Source organism: Trachypithecus francoisi, unplaced genomic scaffold (assembly GCF_009764315.1).
Source record: "Trachypithecus francoisi isolate TF-2019V2 unplaced genomic scaffold, Tfra_2.0 Lachesis_group6, whole genome shotgun sequence".
In the NCBI taxonomy this organism is placed as follows: Eukaryota; Metazoa; Chordata; class Mammalia; order Primates; family Cercopithecidae; genus Trachypithecus; species Trachypithecus francoisi.
The window spans coordinates 104,217,667-104,232,528 of record NW_022681471.1 but is presented as its reverse complement, the minus strand read 5'-3'; positions in this window follow the sequence as shown (position 1 = coordinate 104,232,528).

Below are 14,862 nucleotides of genomic sequence, written 5' to 3'. Positions count from 1 at the left end.
CTTTTGGGTAAATAATGAAATTAAGGCAGAAATCAAAAAGTTCTTTGAAACTAATGAGAACAATGATACAATGCACCAGAAGCTCTGGGACACAGCTAAGGCAGTGTTAAGAGAGGAATGTATAGCACTGAATGCCTGCATCAGAAAGTTAGAAAAATCTCAATTTAGCAACCAAACATCACAACTAAAAAAGCCTAGAGAACCAAGAGCAAACAAATCTCAAAGCTAGCAGAAGAAATAATCAAATCATAGCCAAAATAAGGAAATTGAGACAAAAAAAATTCAAAAAATCAATCCAGGAGCTGCGTTTTTGAAAAAACAATAGAATAGACCATTAGATAGACTAATGAAGATGAAAAGAGGGAAGATTCAAATAAACACAAACAACAGGGGAGACTTTACCAATGACCCCACAGAAATACAAACAGCCATCAGAAAATATCATGAACACCTCTATGCAGATAAACTAGAAAATCTAGAAGAAATGGATAAATTTCTGGTCACATACATCCTCCCAAGACTTAACCAGGAAGAAACAAGTTCTGAAATTGAAGAAGTAATAAATAGCCTACCAACCAAAAATGCCCAAGACCAGATGGATTCACAGCTCAACCTACCAGATGTACAAAGATGTGGTGCCATTCCTACTGATACTAAGTAAAAAAAAAAAAAAAAAATTGAGGAGGAGGGAGGGACTCCTCCCTAACTAATTTTATGAGGCCAGCGTTATCCTGATACCAAATCCTGGCAGAAATACAAGAAAAGAAAGTGTCAGGCTAATGTTCTTGATGAACATTGATGTAAAAATCCTCAACAAAATACTGACAAACTGAATCTGGCAGCAAATCAAAAAGCTTATCTACCACGATCAAGTAGGCTTCATCCCCAGGATGCAAGGTTGGTTCCAAATATGCAAATCAATAAATATGATTCATTGCATAAACGGAACTAAAGACAAGAACCACATGATTATCTCAATAAATTCTGAAAAGGCTTTCAATAAAATTCAACATCCATTCATGTCAAAAACTCTCAATATACTCGATAGTGAAGGAATATACCTCAAAATAATAAGAGACATACATGACAAACCCACAGCAAACACAATGAATGGGCAAAAGTGGAAGCATTCCCCTTGAAAATTGGCACAAGACAAGGATGCCCCCTCACACCACTCGTGTTCAACATAGTTTTGGAAGTTATACCCGGGATAATCAGGCAAGAGGAAGAAGTAAAGGGAATTCCAATTAGAAGAGAGGAATTCAAACTATCTCGGCTTGCAGATGCCATTATTCTATATCTAGAAAACTCCAAAGCCTCAGCCCCAAAGCTTCTTAAGAAGCAACTTCAACAGAGTCTCAGGATACCAAATCAATGTACAAAATTTTCTAGCATTCCTATACACCAACGGCAGTCAAGACGAGAGCCAAATCACAAACCAACTCTTCCTATTCACAATCACCATAAAAAGAAGAAAATTAGGAATACAGTTAACTAGGGAGGTGAAAGATCTCTACAAGGAGAACTAGAAAACACTCCTCCAAGAAATCAGAGATGACACAAATGGAAAAGCATTCCATGCTTATTAATAGGAAGAATCAACATTGTTAAAATGGCCATACTGGCCAAAGTAAGACAACCTGAGCAATACCATTCAGGACATATGCACGAGCAAACATTTCATGATGAAGATAACAAAAGCAATTTCAACAAAAGAAAAAAATTGACAAATGGAATCTAATTAAAATAAAGAGCTTCTGCATAGCAAAGTAAACTATCAACAGGGTAAACAGACAACCTACGGAATGGGAGAAAATTTTTGCAATCTATTCATCTGATAAAGGTTTAATATTTAGCATCTACAAGGAACTTAAACACATTTACAAGAAAAAACCCCATTAAAAAGTGGTCAAAGGACATGAATAGACACTTCTCAAAAGAAGACTTACATGCAGCCAACTAACATATAAAAAAAGTCAGCATTACTGATTATTGGATAAATACAAATCAAAACCACAATGAGATACTATCTCACACCACTCAGAATGGCTATTATTAAAAAGCCAAAAAAATAAGACATGCTGGTGAGGTTGTGGAGAAAAAGGAATGCTTATACACTGTTGATGGGAGTATAAATTAGTTTAACCATTGCAGAAGGCTGTGTGATGATTCCTCAAAGTCCTAAAGACACAAATACCATTTAACCCAGCCTCATTCCTGGGTATATACCCAAAGGAATATAAAATGTTCTATTATAAAGGCACATGCACAGGTATGTTTATTGCAGCACTATTCACAATAGCAGACATGGGATCAATCTAAGTGCCCATCAGTGATAGACTGGATGAAGAGAATGTGGTGCATATATATACACCGTAGAAGACTATGCAGTCATAAAAAGAACAAGATCATGTTCTTTGCAGGGACATGGATGGAGCTGGATGCCATTATCCTTAGCAAACTAATGCAGGAAGAGAAAATCAAGTACTGCATGTTTTCATTTATAAATGGTAGCTAAATGATTAGAAAACATGGACACATAGAGGGGAACAACACACACTGGAGCCTATCAAAGGGTGGAGGGTGGAAGGTGGGAGAGGATCAGGAAAAATAACTAATGGGTACTAAACTTAATAACTGGATGATGAAATAATGTACAATAAACTGCCATGACACACGTTTACCTATGTAACAATCCTGCACATGTACCCCTGAACTTAAAAGTTTAAAAGGAATTCAAATAAAAAAGTAATAATATGCTGTTTAATTACTAAAGCCTTGCAATATAATTGACATTAGGTAGTTTGATACTTCTAGCTTTGTTCTTGGCTCAGGATTGCTTTAGCTATGCAGTCACTTTTTTTTGCTTCCAGACAAATTTTAGGATTGTTTTCTGTTTTTTGGAAAAGTGACTTCAGTATTTTGTTAGAGATTGCACTAAATCTGTAGATTTCTTTCTGCATTATGGTCATTTTAATGACACTAATTTGTCATTTATGACACTAATTTGTCATTGTCTCCGTAATGGAGAGCATAATGGGTTCCCTTCTAAACAATGGCTCTTTTCTTGCATAACTTGACTCTGGTTTACTTTCAATTTTAGACACCACTACTTCTAAATACATACTGGTTTTGGTTCTCCTAATCATTTGACATAATCGTTTTATTTCTTGCATCCTCACAACGTGTTTATCCCATATTTTTGGTCCTAAACGGTCTTCCCACCAATAATTTCCAACTTAACTCCTACCAACTCTGTTATAACCAAATCAAGCCTTATATCCTCTAATTCTGCCAGAATATTTCCCTATTCTTAGCTCATATGATGACAACTATTAATACCTCATCATTTTATTGAGAATTTATATTCTAGTTAGGGACAAGTTCTTTTTATATATTATTTTATTCAATACTTAAAGCAGTGAAATAGAAGGATGACTATTCTCATGTTATAAGCAGGATAACATAGTCTGAGAAGTAAATTACTTGAGGTAAAAACCACTAGGGTAGAGGAGCTGTGACATGAATCAAGAACGCTTTAACCCTCAAATTATGCTCTTTCCATATATACCAAGAAGCCTTATAACATCTTTGTGTGTTCCATTTAGACATATTAAATTTGCTATTTCCTACTGTGTTTTATGTGAATAATCTCTAATCAACTAGATTTTGATTAATCAAAAGTCATTTCCTAAATATCCTAATGATAGTCCAAAGCACAGAAAGTGTTTAATACAATTATTGAACCATTTTCTAGTAAGACCACACGGAGTTTTTATGTCTATTTTTGTTCTGATGCCACCAGCCACAAAGTACAGTAATTCATTTAAAAACAAAACAAAACCAAACAAAAAAACATAGTGTGGAGAAAAAGGAATGTCTATACAATGTTGGTGGGAGGGTAGATTAGTTTGACCATTGTGGAAGACAGCACGGAGATTCCTCAAAATCCTAAAGACAGAAACACCATTGGATCCAGCAATCCCATTACTGTGTATATACCCGAATAGAAATTGTTCTATTATAAAGACAGATGCACATGTATGATCACCGCAGCAGTATTCACAACAACAAAAACATAAAATCAACCTAAATGCCCATCTATGATAGACTGGATAAAGAAAACGTGATACATATACAACATAGAATACTACACAGCTGTAAAAAAAGAATGAGATTATGTCCACTGCAGGAAAATGGATGGAATTGAAGGCCGTGATTCTTAGCAAATGAATGCAGGAACTAAAAACCAAATACTGCATGCTCTCACCTATAAGTGGGAGGTAAATGATGAGAAAGCATGGACACAGAGGAGAACACCACACACTGGAGCCTTTTGGAGGGTGGAGGGTAGGAGGAGGAAAGGATCAGAAAAAATAACTAATGGATGATAGTCTTAATACCTGAGCAATAAAACAGTCTGCACAACAAGCCCTCATGACACAAGTTCACTTATGAAACAAACTGGCACATGCACCCCTTAACTTAAAAGTAAAAAATAAACAACATAAAATAAAAAATTCTTATGGAACTGTTTCTAAACTCTGCTATAATAAAACTTCATTTTTCTCCTGTAGCCCTCAAGTTCCTTATCAGTAAAATGAGCTTAATTGTAAAGTCATTTACAGCTTTAAAATTTTGGGCCAGGCCGGGTACGGTGGCTAATGCCTGTAATCCCAGCACTTTGGAAGGCTGAGGTGGGCAGATCACGAGGTTAGGAGATCAAGACCATCCTGATAACACGGTGAAACCCCGTCTCTACTAAAAATACAAAAAATTAGCTGGGCGTGGTAGCATGTGCTTATAGTCCCAGCTACTTGGGAGGCTAAGGCAGCAGAATCGATTGAACCTGGAAGAGGGAGGTTGCAGTGAGCTGAGATCATGCCACTGCACTGCAGCCTGGGCGACAGAGCGAGACTCCATCTCAAAAAAAAAAGGCCCAAACTCCCAGGATTATTAGGCAGTTCAAATAAGATAAATGTGAAGTCATCAATATGAAATACTATGTAGATATATAGAACTGTTATTAATTTGGGCTTAAGATTAATATGTAAAATAATACATTCATTTACAATATGCAAAAAGTAACTAGGAGACTTGATCTGTTCAGTAGCTCCAATTCTCAAAAATGTGTTGTAATTGAATTGCATATTTATACAGAAATCAGGTTAAAAGCCAGTATTATTATACACATTGTTACCAACTTCTGATTTTAAATATTAGAAAACACTATACTAAATACTTATAATAGTTATTTTTTGCATTACTTTAAATATATAGTATATGTGGTAATTGGCTTGTTGACAGCATGTTGGCTTTTAACGTTTCCAAATTTAAGTTTTTGTACTTCGTTTTTGGTTTCTCTGTTTTACTTATTTTGTAATAATTTCCAGGGGAAGAAAAAGTCTCCAGTTTTGAGAGCTTGGCTTTCTCCTTTGATTTCTTCACTTTGTATATGAGAAAAAGAACAGCATACGGAAATGTAGTATTTAATATTTTAGTAATCAATCAAAAGCAATAAGTACTGCACAATCAGCATATTAAGAATGCACTTAGATATCTTATTGATCTCAGGAACATTAACACTACCAGCATTATGACTACATTCTGCTCTTGGATACATCTGCTATTCTCAGTGGCTCGATTTCATTAAGAGCGGTGTTCACATAGGCAAGGGCAAAACTACACTTAAAAATGGACTCAGTAACTGCCTGGAAATTTATTTTAGGAATTTTATATTTTATTATATATGTGGGATATAGCATGCATACCCTATATTTCTTGGTAAAAACCTTACTATTAAAAAAACAACAACAGATAACCTTTAAAATATGCATTTACTTCTACTGCTCCATTTGGAACTTGTCAAATTTGATTAATATTAACTGTTAACATAATAAAGTACACTGGCCTATATGGATCCTGTGGTGAAATTTCCAGTATCATATATGTATTAATTGTGAAGTTATTTGAGTTTGATACAAGTACGCACGTAGGAATCCATCGGAAATATAAATACGAGTTAAGCATAACAATCCGGTGAATTCCCTTTGGAAACTGTCAATATGGGGAAAAAAAAGAATTATTGAGTTCTGTTATAAAACTCATTTTGCAAAAGTTAGAAAATCAAATACCACATTTTCTCACTTACAATTGGGGGCTAAATGATGGGAACATATGGACACATAGAAGAGAATACACACTGGGGCCTACTGGAGAGTGGAGGGTGGAAGGTGAGAGAGGATCAGAATAAATAACTAATGGGTACTAGGCTTAAAATCTGTCTGTGAAAATAATCTGCACAAATCTCCATAATACACATTTATCTATGTAACGAACCTGCACACATGCCCCTGAACTTAAAAGTAAAACAAAACAGAAAAAACCACTTGTTTTGAAAACACAAATTTGTTTCAATGCAACTGTTACATTAGGAAACAATTTGAGAATGACACAAACTACTGGGTGAACTCAGAAATTGCATTCCGCTCAATGGAACAATGGAGTTGGACACAAAACACATACATTCACCTCAAGTATATACCATTTACCTCAGTTCACTCCCACCCACATCTGGCACTAAAACTTTACTTATTTCAGGTAGCCAACATTCTATCACTTCAAAATAACTAACAAGAGCAAACCCTCTGCATGCTCACTTCCACAAGCATTGAGACTTTTTCAAGGTAAAGTGTCTTATTTGTTGTATTATTTATACACATCTTAACCATCTAACATGTATAAAACCATGATCCCATTTTCATTAGATCTTAGATATTTTTATATGACACTGACAAAATTTTTTAAAAGTGTCTTTTTGCTTAACTCCATTTTGCATAGACCTTGTGGCTTTTATTCTACAATTTCACATAGTGCAAATAATTTTAGGAACACATATGTCATTTTATAGCAGAACTCAATATACCATAAAACTATATACAAATAATTTTGAGAACTTATATTGATCTGATAGAGACAATGATAATGTTACAAGATGATTAATAATCTATTATATGTATTTGGCATAACCTTATGCATGGAAATTATGCCAACTCTGGATTTTAGGAAAATATAGATATAAAACAATAAGGCAAAATAATTTCATTTCATTTTATGTGGTTAATATTTTTATCTTAATACTACTAAAACAACAACTGGAAACATTTAGTGTTTTAATTTCATGAAGATGTTAATGATATGGTCTATGTTATTAAACTTTTGAAGTAAATATGATTTCTCTTTTACATGATCACCAGAACCCCACTGTCAATTTGCTCAGGAATTAAATATTCTTTTAGACACTACTGCACAAGTAAAAAATTGTACAAATAAAACTGCACACCCTACTGAGGCAAGACCTCTATTTTAGTAACCTTAGTAAAAATTAGAATATTTTGAAGGGAAATATAATGTACATCCAAAGTCATATTTAAAGCTGACAAATTAGGCCGGGCATGGTGGCTCACGCTTGTAATCCCAGCACTTGGGAGGCCAAGGCGGGAGGATCACTTGATGTCAGGAGTTCGTGACCAGCCTGGCCAACAGGGTGAAACCTCATCTCTACCAAAAATATAAAAATTAGGCAGGTGTGGTGGCGTGCACCTGTAATCCTAGTTACTCAGGAGGCTGAGGCAGGAGAATCACTTGAATCTGGAAGGCAGAGGTTGCAGTGAGCCGAGATGGTGCCACTGCACTCCAGCCTGGGTGACAGAGCAAGACTGCATCTCAAAAATAAAATAAAATAAAATAAAATGAAATAAATAGCTGACAAATTAATAAAATTCATATTTATGTGTATGCTAAATCTATGGATGCTTCAACAATACAGTATTTTATAGCTTGGAACAAGATTATCACATATAAAAAAATCACTTATACTATAGAAACATGACTTAGTTTAGAAAACTGGAAAAGGTCAAAAATAGCAGCACATACCTCTAATTCATGTATTTCATTAGAAACCTATGAAGACTGAATAAAGACATATGATATATATATATATAAAGAAAAAGCAAATAAAAAAGACTACTAACATTGTCTTAAAGTTAAAATTAGCAATATACTCAATCTTTTTCAGAAATATTTTAAAAATCTGAAATGCAAATTAATGCGTATTGTCTTCCACTGCCTTAGCTGTCTTTTTCCCATTCACTAATACTTAGATTATTATTATACTTTAATTTCTAGGATACATGTGCACAACGTACAGGTTTGTTACCTATGTATACATGTGCCACGTCAGTGTGCTGCACCCATTAACTCGTCACTTACATTAGGTATATCTCCTAATGCTATCCTTCCCCTGTCCCTGCCCAGCCAGGGCCTGGTGTGTGATGTTCCCCTTCCTGTGTCCAAGTGTTCTCATTGTTCAATTCCCACCTATGAGTGAAAACATGCGGTGTTTGGTTTTGTATCCTTGTAACAGTTTGCTCAGAATGATGGTTTCCAGCTGCATCCATGTCCCAACAAAGGACATGAACTCATCCTTTTATATGGCTACATAGTATTCCATGGTGTATATGTGCCACATTTTCTTAATCCAATCTATCATTGATGGACATTTGGGTTGGTTCCAAGTCTTTGCTATTGTGAATAGTGCCGCAATAAACGTAAGTGTGCATGTATCTTTACAGCAGCATGATTTATAATCCTTTGGGTATATCCCCAGTAATGGGATGGCTGGGTCAAATGGTATTTCTAGTTCTAGATCCCTGAGGAATCTCCACACTGTCTTCCACAATGGTTGAACTAGTTTACAGTCCTACCAACAGTGTAAAAGTGTTCCTATTTCTCCACCTCCTCTCCAGCACCTGTTCTTTCCTCACTTTTTAACGATCACCATTCTAACTGGTGTGAGATGGTATCTCATTGTGGTTTTGATTTCCATTTCTCTGATGGCCAGTGATAATGAGCATTTTTTCATGTGTCTGGTGGTTGCATAAATGTCTTTTGAGAAGTGTCTGTTCATATCCTTTGCCCACTTTTTGATGCGGTTGATTTTTTCTTGTAAATTTGTTTAACTTCTTTGTAGATTCTGGATATTAGCCCTTTAGTTAGATAGGTAGATTACAAAAATTTTCTCTCATTCTGTAGGTTGCCTGTTCACTCTGATGGTAGTTTCTTTTGCTATGCAGAAGCTCTTTATAGTTTAATTAGATCCCATTGGTCAATTTTGGCTTTTGTGGGTGTTGCTTTTGGTGTTTTAGACATGAAGTCCTTGCCCATGCCTATGTCCTGAATGGTATTGCCTAGGTTTTCTTTTAGGGTTTTTATGGCTTTAAGTCTACCATTTAAGTCTTTAATCCATCTTGAATTAAGTTTTGTATAAGGTGTAAGAAAGGGTCCAGTTTCAGCTTTCTACATATGGCTAGCTAGTTTTCCCAGCAGCATTTATTACATAGGGAATCCTTTCCCCACTTCTTGATTTTGTCAGGTTTGTCAAAGATCACATGGTTGTAGATGTGTGGTATTATTTCTGAGGGCTCTGTTCTGTTCCATTGGTCTGTATCTCTGTTTTGGTACCAGTACCATGCTGTTTTGGTTACTGTAGCCTTGTAGTATAGTTTGAAGTCAGGAAGCATGATGCCTCCAGCTTTGTTCTTTTGGCTTAGGATTGTCTTGGCAATGCGGGCTCTGTTTTGGTTCTGTATGAATTTTAAAGTAGTTTTTTCCAATTCTGTGAAGAAAGTCATTGGTAGTCTGATTGCGGTGGCGTTGAATCTATAAATTACTTTGGGCAGTGTGGCCATTTTCATGACATTGATTCTTCCTATCCATGAGCATGGAATGTTCTTCCATTTGTTTGTGTCCTCTTTTATTTCGTTGAGCAGTGGTTTGTAGTTCTCCTTGAAGAGGTCCTTCACATCCCTTGTAAGTTGGATTCCTAGGTATTTTATTCTCTTTGAAGCAATTGTGAATGGGAGTTCACTCATGATTTGGCTCTCTGTTACTGATGTATAAGAATGCTTGTGATTTTTGCACACTGGTTTTGTATCCTGAGACTTTGCTGAAGTTGCTTATCAGCTTAAGGAGATTTTGCGCTGAGACTATGGGATTTTCTAAATACACAATCATGTCGTCTGCAAAGAGAGACAATTTGACTTCCTCTTTTCCTAATTGAATACCCTTTATTTCTTTCTCCTGACTGATTGCCCTAGCCATAACTTCCAACACTATGTTGAACAGGAGTGGTGAGAGAGGGCATCCCTGTCTTGTGCCAGTTTTCAAAGGGAATGCTTCCAGTTTTTACTCATTCAGTATGATATTGGCTGTGGGTTTGTCATAAATAGCTCTTATTATTTTGAGATACGTCCCATCAATACCTAATTTATTGAGCATTTTTAGCATAAAGCGCTGTTGAATTTTGTCGAAGGCCTTTTCTGCATCTAAAATTGACACCCTAACATATCAATTAAAAGAACTAGAGAAGCAAGAGCAAATACATTCCAAAGCTAGCAGAAGGCAAGAAATAACTAAGATCAGAGCAGAACTGAAAGAGATAGACACACACACACACACACACACACACACACACCACACACACAAAACCTTCAAAAAAAATCAATGAATCCAGGAGCTGGTTTTTTGAAAAGATCAACGAAATTGATAGACCTCTAGCAAGACTAATAAAGAAGAAGAAAGAGAAGAATCAAATAAATGCAATAAAAAATGATAAGGGGAGTATCACCACCAATCCCACAGAAGTGCAAACTACCATCAGAGAATACTATAAACACCTCTATGCAAATCAACTAGAAAATCTAGAAGAAATGGATAAATTCCTGGACACATACACCCTCCCAAGACTAAACCAGGAAGAAGTTGAATCCCTGAATAGACCAATAGCAGGCTCTGAAATGGAGTCAACAATAGCCTACCAACCAAAGAAAGTCCCAGACCAGATGGATTCACAGCCGAATTCTACTAGAGGTACAAAGAGGAGCTGGTACCATTCCTTCTGAAACTATTCCAACCAATAGAAAAAGAGGGAATCCTCCCTAACTCATTTTGTGAGGCCAGCATCATCCTCATACCAAAGCCTGGGAGAAACACAAGAAAAAAAAGGAAAATTTTAGACTGATATCCCTGATGAACATCGATGCAAAAATCCTCAATAAAATACTGACAAACCGAATCTAACAGCACATCAAAAAGCTTATCCACCATGATCAAGTGGGCTTCATCCCTGGAATGCAAGGCTGGTTCAACATACGCAAATCAATAAACATAATCCAGCATATAAACAGAACCAAAGACAAAAACTTCATTAATACTTAGTTTTAAGAAATCAACATATACTTATTCTACTACTGGTAGGTAAAATAATTCAAGTTTCATTCTGTTTTCTTTTTTTTTTTTTTTTTGAGACGGAGTCTCGCTCTGTAGCCCAGGCTGGAGTGCAGTGGCCGGATCTCAGCTCACTGCAAGCTCCGCCTCCCGGGTTTACGCCATTCTCCTGCCTCAGCCTCCCAAGTAGCTGGGACTACAGGCGCCCGCCAACTCGCCCGGCTAGTTTTTTTTGTATTTTTTAGTAGAGACGGGGTTTCGCCGTGTTAGCTAGGTTGGTCTCGATCTCCTGACCTCGCAATCCACCCATCTCGGCCTCCCAAAGTGCTGGGATTACAGGCTTGAGCCACCGCGCCCGGCCTCATTCTGTTTTCTAATGCTGGTTTAAGATAATATTACAATGTTTGAGTGCAAAATTATTTACTGAGAAAATTCAGTGACAATTCAATTTCACTATAATCTACTTACATTTAGAAAACAAATTTAAAAAGATGCTTATCTTTCCTCTTTGCCTTAAGCACTACAGGAAAAATATTTTTGAAATTATTTAAAATGCAATTAAGTGATTTTTAAATTTAATTTGATTAGCAAAGTAAAATTCAACCACGTTTTAATTCTACAGATCAATATCAGAAAATCACAAAGCAGATAGCATTAGAAGTTAATTACATGAATTTTTTTTTACTTTTATTCATCTACCTAGGGATAAATTTACAGATGTATTTAGCTTCAAAAATCACTTATTCATTCTTTATTGACCACAGTGTACATGCTAAGGTTAAAAACAATTGTACAAAGGCTTATCTGCCATCAGAATGTATATAGTTTATTTTTATTTTTTATTTTTTGTGCAAAATTAGTAGGTATTTATATTTTGGGGTTACATGAGATAGTTTGATACAGGCATGCAATGCACCATAATTACATCAGGGTAAATGTGGTATCCATCACCTCAAGCATTTATCCTTTGTGTTACAAACAATTCAATTATACTTTTAGTTATTTTAAAATGTGCAATTATTTTTGACTATAGTTTTTCAAAATTTAATATCTCTTGAGATTTCCAAGCCTTTAACAGAGATCATTAGCATAGAAAATTTAATTGACTCTTCCTGTACTGCTTTAAATCATGCAGTGCCTCCCACTACCTATAAGACCATGTATGATCCCAGTATTCAATTTTGTCTTATGCCACACTCAAACACTGCACTTCAGCCATAACTACTTTTTGTAATATACCAGAATTCACCACGTGACTCGTGACTCAAGTGCGTTGCTCTGTTTCCTCTGTTAACATTCCTCCCTGAATCCTTTGCATGTCTGGTTCCTTATAACCTTTTCCCAGAATCTTCCATCATCTATGTTTTTTGTTCTTCTTCATTCTCATTCTCATATTCATTCGTTCAGTCTCTACCTGTCTGCCTGCCTGTCTCTCTCTCGCTCCCTCATTCGCTTTCTGCAGGCCTCTGTTTCAGCCTCTGAAAATCATCAAAAGCATGTGTGTTGCAGTGCACAAAAATTCACACTCCTTAAGGATTATATCAAAAATGGAAAATTCTGCATCATACATGATAAATATTTTCAACGTGGGTAGATAATTCCCAACCATTTTCTAAAGTGCCCCTGTCAATTTATATTTCTGCTAAGAGCTCCTGAAGCTTCACTTCTTAGTTATCACTTGGCATTAACAAACATTTTGAAGCAATTTTTGCTAATCTTATGAGAGTGAAGTGGTATTTTATTGTGACTTTAATTTATGTTTTCCTGATTATTAATGAGGCTAAGCATCTTTTCAAAAGCTTTGAATTTCCTCACTGAAAAGTTCCATGTCAAGTATTTTACTCAATCTCTATAAGGCTTTTGATAGGGGCTCTTCACACAATCTGATACATGCTTCTACTCAGTCATATGCATTGGAAATATCTTCTTCTGCCCATTGGTCTTTCCATTTTTTAATAGTGTCTGTTGATAAACAGAAGTTAATGATTTGAATGTAAATGCTATTTTTAAAATGTTTTCCCTTACGCTACTGTTTTAAAGTCTTGTTTAGCAAAGCACCTATCTTCAGGTCAGGAAGTTAATCTCGATACTCTTCTATTTAATGTTTCTACCTTTCAGCTTTTAATCCATTTGGAATTATTTCCTTATATGGTATGATATGAAGATTCAGATTTCTATCCATATGGACAGGAATTTTCTCAGCACCATTTGAGAAAGAACATCCATTTTCTACTGTTCTTCAGCACTACTTCTGTCATAAATCAAGTACCATTTATGCCAGAATCTGGGTCTATGCTCTCTATTCTGCTCCATCAGTTTACTTATCTACTGTGCAAATAATGCACTCATCTTGATTACCATAGCTTTTTATATGCTAGGTTATATTACAGAAGAAGCTCTTTCAGTTTTTCTTCAAGAATAACTTTGTTATTCAGAGACAAATAGTACAGGTTCTCACTCATGCATGGAATCTAAATATGTCAAACCCATAGAAACAAATAACAGAGTGGTGGTTACCAGGGCCTGAGGATAGGGAAATACAGGGAGATGTTAGGCAAATGTACAAACTTTTGGTTACACAATTTCTAGAGACCTAATTTACTACTATATGACAATGATTATATTGCATAGTACCCTTGAAATTTGCTAAGAGAGTAGATCTTACATGATCTAAACATAATGAGAAAAAAATGGTAAATATGTGAATAGATATACTAATTAGCTTGATTGTGGTATTTTACAGTGTACATGTGTATCAAACCATCAAGTTGTATACATTAAATATATATAATTTTTAATTGTCAAAAATACCTCAATAAAGTTGAAAGAAGAAAAACATGAATCTTTTTGTTTTCCTGGGCCATTTACAGTTCACTATGAATTTTAGAATTGACTAGCTGGATTCCAAAACAGAAAACGCAGAACACCTGTTAAAATCTTATTTTGGTTTCTTTTGGTCAGCTTTTTAAAGAAATCTTCTTTTTAATACTGACCATTTCAATCCACGAACAAAGTAAATTTGTTTATATTTTAGTCTCTCAAGTTTTATTATTCCACTGTGATGGTTGTGAGCAACTCTTATTGGATTTTCTCCTAGGTACTTGATAATTTTTATGCTACTTTATGTTGTACTGTTATTGTTATTTGTTCTACGTTATTTTTGAATTTCCCTTTTGATATCTTCTTCAAACCAATAATTGTTCAGGAACATGTTAATTTCAATATATTTGTGAATTTCCCAGAATTCCTCCTCTCACTGATTTCTAGCTTTATACCATTGCAGTTGGAAATTATACTTGATATGATTTCAACCTTTTTAATTTTGTTATGGCTTGTTTTGTAGCCTAATATATGGTCTTTCCTGGAGAATGCTCCATGTGCACTAGAAATATAAATCATATCTGATTTTTAGGTTTACTTTATTAATATTTGTTTTTAATATAAAATACATTAAATTTACCTGAGATGTAATTCATATACCATAAAAATGATTCTTTTAAAATTTATAATTAAGTGATTTTTAGTATACAGTAAGTCCTTACAATATCATTAATAGGTTCTGCAAAACCACAATTT